The sequence below is a fragment of the Bos indicus genome, chromosome 8 (assembly GCF_029378745.1).
Source record: "Bos indicus isolate NIAB-ARS_2022 breed Sahiwal x Tharparkar chromosome 8, NIAB-ARS_B.indTharparkar_mat_pri_1.0, whole genome shotgun sequence".
Lineage (NCBI taxonomy): Eukaryota > Metazoa > Chordata > Mammalia > Artiodactyla > Bovidae > Bos > Bos indicus.
In genome coordinates this window covers 88,471,510-88,477,509 of record NC_091767.1, presented here as the reverse complement: position 1 = coordinate 88,477,509, position 6,000 = coordinate 88,471,510, and positions in this window count along the sequence as shown.

Here is a 6,000-nt window from a genome sequence, read left to right as displayed (position 1 = left end):
CTAGAGAATCCCACAGACAGAGAAGCCTGGTGGGCCTCAGTCCATGGGATTGCAGAGTCAGACATGTCTTAACCACTGAGCATGCATGCAGGCAAGAGTGAGTCAGGAATCCAAATCCACTATGTGAATTATGGGACAGGAAATAAGACCTTACACAGCACACAGTGTTTGCACAGGCGGACAAGTAGGGGCTTGCTGGCAGGTCCACAGTGAGACCATGAGAAGGAGCCCACAGAGCAAGATGCAATGTCGCTGTCTCTGTGTGGCTCCCACATGGGTTTGCTGGGAAATGTCTGGTGGTCGGCAGCAGCAGAGGAGAGGGAGGGCAAGCTGGACCTGTCTGGTCTTTCAAGTTCCCCTGTTACTTTATCTGATCACACAGATTTTTGAGGAGTCCGTGGCAAACATTAGCTGGCAATCACAAGGAAGGAAATGCTGGGGACACCGCTCCCAGCCTGACCTAGTCAGCAGAGAATAGTTCATAATGAGACCTGACCAGACCTGCCATGTCTGGAGGCAACTAGGCAGCAGAGAGGATGCTGCAGTGGGCCGGGACAGGCAGGGTGCCCGGGGGAGTTACATGCATCTCTGTGAAGTGAGAGCTTCCCTCATAGCTCAGTTGGTAAAGAATCTGCCTGCCATGCAGGAGACTCCGGTTCAATTCCTGGGTTGGGAAGATCCTCTGGAGAAGGGATAGGCTACCCACTCCAGTATCCTTGGGCTTCCCTTGTGGCTCAGCTCGTAAAGAGTATGCCTGCGATGTGGGAGACCTGGGTTCGATCTCTGGGTTGGGAAGATCCCCTGGAGAAGGGAAAGGCTACCCATTCCAGTATTCTGGCCAGAGAATTCCATGGACTGTATAGTTCATAGAATTGCAAAGAGTCGGACGCGACTGAGTGACTCTCACTCACTGTGAGTTGAGGAAGGACAGCAGAGAGGGAAGGAGCTCTGGTCTCAGTGTTCGTGTCCCCACAAATTCATACGTTGACACCAAACTTTCTGTGTGACAGTGTTAGGAAGTGGGGCCCTTGGGAGGCGACTGGGTCTTGAGGGTGGAGTCCTCATGAATGGGATTAGTGCCCTAAGAGAAGAGACCTCAGAGAGAGCCCTCACCCCTTCCGTCACATGAGGGCACAGAGATAAGTCAGAGTCTGCAACCTGGAGAAAGCTCTCACCAGACCCCAACTCTGCTCGTGCCCTGATCCCAAACTGACAGCCTCCAGACTGTGAGAAATACATTCCTTCTGCCTCAGCCACACAGTCTGTGATATTCCGGTCTCTAATAATACTCTGAGCAGACTAAGATAGAGGACAGGAGAGAGGTGGGCAGTGGCGCACACTGCACGTGGGTGGCCAAACATAGCTGGTCAGTGAGAAAGATGGAAGTTTCTAGAACAACCCCTAAGTCGGGCTTGGGTATCTAGAGGGAAGAAAGGGACATGAGAGGTCAGTCTCCCTGGGTTGGAAGGATGAAGAAAGCAGTCCTTGGAGGTACAGTTGGTGCCACCTCTGGGATCCTGAATGGGGGACAGAGCTTGTTCAGAAAGACCTCCAGATCCTGGTGGAGGGCCTTTTCTATGCATGTTATTCAATCTTCTCTGAGGTCTGTTTGGAATGTGGCAGTAAACATGAAGTTTATTGAGAAAACTTAAAGCCAATTAGTTGATTTATAGCTTTTCAAAAATTTTTATCTTTCAGAGATAAATCAGTGTAGTGTTGTGACTGATGTCAAAGCAAACCATTTCAGTATTTTCTAATTTAGCTGGAACTCCATGTTTTCCTTGTGATGGTGGTTTTTTAAAGGTTAATATGATTTATGAATATTATTTGATGAGCTTTTCCCCACACTTTCTTATATGTAACTTGTTCATAATGTTATTTCATGTTTTCTCATTGATGGTTGCAAATTATCTCTCTGAACCAGGAACTTTCTCACAGCCTGTTCTGATAAGTGTTTGACCCTTTCCACATTTAACCTCACAAGTCTTGAGTAACATTTGCATCCAACAGCTGTATTGTTAACAACAAAAGTAAGCCACCTGAAATTTTTCCTGAAATTAGCAAGTTGTATGTTTTCATTTCAGGAAAAGCAAGTTGTTTCATGACCAAGGTATTGCAAGTTATACAAAATACGAAAACAAGAGGATGGGCTACCTTTGTTTTCTCCCCAAAGTTAGAGACTGTAAAGGATTAGACAGAAGGCATACCCCAGAGAGACACAGAGACCAGCAGGGAGATGGCAGTTCCTGGACTTTGGATGCTGGTGATAAGATAGACAAAGGGTAACTGAAGTGCAGAGAAGGCTGAATTCTCGCTCAGCAATGTGGAACGAGCCAAGAGGCAGGACTGATTCATATAGTGAAATGCAGAAAGGATTAGAATGCAGAAAGGACTAGGACTCAGATGGATGCAGCCAGAAGCAGGGTGGTTAGAAAGTTTGCATGGGGAGCCATTTAAACCCTCTAGTCTGGCTCCTCCTCCCAGCCCCCCTGCCATGCTACTCTGTGCCACCCTCCCTGGCCCTGGAAATGTCTGAAGGTTTGCTCCCTGCAGAAGATAAGGTGAAGGAGGCTGGGCTCAGACACAGGACTTGCTGAGGGGGGTTGATTCTGAAATGCCGCCTAGCTTGCCTGCTTCCTCCATATGAGTCCAAGAATGTGGTCAGCCAGAGGTACGACCTCCAGGCAGGACACCCCAGGATGTTCTCCTGAAAAACCCACCCGCCCAAGAAAACAGGTGATGGAAGAGCCCGGGTGACTGAAAGTCACACACAAGAAGGCTATCCGCCTAGTCACTGTCCCTGCCCCCACCGCGATTTTACAGTACACACGTCTGTGCCTTGCTGTAAGATGAGATGGCTGTGAATCAGACATTTGAAGACGGAAAACTTCCAGTAAAAGAAACAGAAAGCAAAGTAAATAGAAAAAGCACAGGGCGGTGGCAGTGGGTAAGGGGGAAGAAGTGGGAAAAAAGACACAACAGAAAAATAAAATTTTCTAAGAACTATGATTTGTATTCTTAAGGAAATAAAGGAAGATATTGCTCCTAAGAAAATGAAGTAGGTAAAAACCAAAAAGGAATGTTCATAGAATAAAAACAGGTCTCGGAAACTAAAAAAATGAGGACATAGAAATGAGGAATTTAGTGGAGGTGATGGAAGGAGAGGGGATATCTCCAAGAAAACAGACTAGAGGGGAAATTAGGAGGAAGATGGGAGAGAAGAATGAAGAAAATCAGAAGAGTACTTTAAGAGATCTGACATCTGAACAAAGGAATCCCATCAGTGGAAGTGGATAGAAGACAGATAGGAATGTAGCAAAGAAATCACTTAAAAATTCCTAGAACAGAATGATTTGGGTTTCCAGTTTGAAAAGACTCTCTGAGCATCCTGCAAAATGGAAGAAAAAAAGGCCTCCCCAAAGCACAGAGTCTGGAACGTCAAAACACAAACAACTGAGATCAAGAACGACCCTAACATCTGACAGTGTGGGAGAGAAAAGGGACCCGAGCCCTCCCCTGTGGTGGGGGCAGTGAAAGAATGGCATCCTAAGATTTCGGGGAAATGATGTCCAACAGAAACCGTAGAGCCAGAAGGGTGAGCAGTCAGGAGGAAGTTAGAAAAATAGCATTTCAGTTCTGCTAATCATTGAGGAACCTGCTCTGCAGATACCCATTCTCAGGAAGTTACTAGTGGATATTCTTCAGCAAAATGAAAAAGCAGATCAAGAAAGAGAGGAGGGACTTCCCTGGCAGTCCAGCTGTTAAGACTCTGAGCTCCCAATGCAGAGGGGCCTGGGTTCAATCCCTGGTCAGGGAACTAGATTCCATCATGCCACGACTAAAGATCCCTTGTGCCTCAACTAAGACCCGGTGAAGCCAAATTAAGAAATTTAAAGGAGAGAGAGCAATAGGAGGTCCAGGAAGTAAGAGAGAGGTAAAGAATCTCATGATGACCTGTTACCTCAAGTGCCCTGAGGGTCCTGTGGACTGAGGCTACAGAATGGGTGCCTTGAGGGAGCAGCAGGAGGGAGGTCCTAGAAGGACTCTTTCCAAGAAAAAAAAATGCAACTGACAGAACACCTGATGCATTGAAAAGAGATTCGTATTTCTGGTGAAAGGTTTTGGAATTAATTCGTAATAGGTACAAAAGTTTGATAACCTGCAATACCTTACAGTGAAACCAATAATACCTTTATCTGGCATGAAATACTTGTTAATTTCAAGAAAAATGAGTGGCCTATCTTTGTTGTTAGAATGTTGGATGCAAATGTTACTTGAAAGTTGTTAAAAGTTGAAATCATCAAACACATTTTTATCAGGGTTGGCAGTAATACACTGGTAAGTTCATGGTTTAAGAAAGAAACGTTGTAATCATCAAAGCAAAAATATAAAGGAACACTATGAATTGACTACATACAATAAAAAATTTGACAGATATTCTTGGGGACAAATATTATGGAGGATGCTGATAATGCAAATGAAAAACATTTAGAAAATGCCATCAAAATCTGCAATATTTTTATTGCATGGCTAAAAATAATTGCGGAGAAGGCAATGGCACCCCACTCCAGTACTCTTGCCTGGAAAATCCCATGGATGGTGGCGCCTGGTGGGCTGCAGTCCATGGGGTTGCAAAGAGTCGGACACGACTGAGAGACTTCACTTTCACTTTTCACTTTCATGCATTGGAGAAGGAAATGGCAACCCATTCCTGTGTTCTTGCCTGGAGAATCCCAGGGACGGGGGAGCCTGGTGGGCTGCCATCTATGGGGTTGCACAGAGTCGGACACGACTGAAGCGGCTTAGCAGCAGCAGCAGCATATGAACAAGTTCCCGAACAATGCTATAATGGTTTTGACTTAGTTCCATAAAATAGATAAATTAAAGAGAAAGAGACATATATATTCTATCAAGTTTTTCCATCAAGCAATAATATATCTCATTATGTAAACTTTTTTGTACTCTGTTCTGTAAATTTTGACAGTTTTCTTCTTTGGGCATTATACATTGCTCTTAGAATTATCAATAGATGTTTTCTGTACTTTTGTTGCTGCATTTCTGGTACTATTAATGGAATATTTCTCCATTAAAAATTATATTCTGTGATTGTTGTGTTACAGAAAATATATTAATTTTTACATCAAATTCATAATTTGATGACTTCACGCGGCAATAGCACCCCACTCCAGTACTCTTGCCTGGAAACTCCCATGGACGGAGGAGCCTGGTAGGTTGCAGTCCATGCTAAGGGTCGGACATGACTGAGAGACTTCACTTTCACTTTTCACTTTCACGCATTGGAGAAGGAAATGGCAACCCACTCCAGTGTTCTTGCCTGGAGAATCCCAGGGACAGGGGAGCCTGGTGGGCTGCCGTCTATGGGGTTGCACAGAGTCGGACACGACTGAAGTGACTTAGCAGTAGCAGCATGCATTATAAAAATTTTACGATGACTCTCAGTTTTCAGTACATTACTCCATATCTTCTAATTGTAATATTTTTGTTTTCTCTTTTAAAATAATTGTATGTCTTGTTTCTGTTTCACTTGGTTTTGAATCTTCTGCATTTCAGAAAACTGTTAACAGTGATAGCAAGAGACTTTGTTTTGTTTCTAATTAAAATGAGCTGGTTGCCACTCAAAATTAGATTTTTAGATTTCTTAACTTTTTGCTACTAGTAGGTGTTAAATGGTATAAAATTACTTTGGAGCATTAAGTGAAACTTTACTAGATCTTTTCATGTCAGTTATCTTTCAACAGACTTTAGCACTTTAAATATACAATTTGACCACTAGATGGTGCTGTGCCCCAATTTTTTTTGATGACCTAGCGTTCTGAGCAGGGCGTGGCACAGCATTAAATAACTGCTGTTAAGTCACTTCAGTCATGTCCGACGCTGTGCGACTCCACAGACGGCAGCCCACCAGGCTCCCCTATCCCTGGGATTCTCCAGGCAAGAACACTGGAGTGGGTCGCCATTTCCTTCGCTAAAGTTTAAACA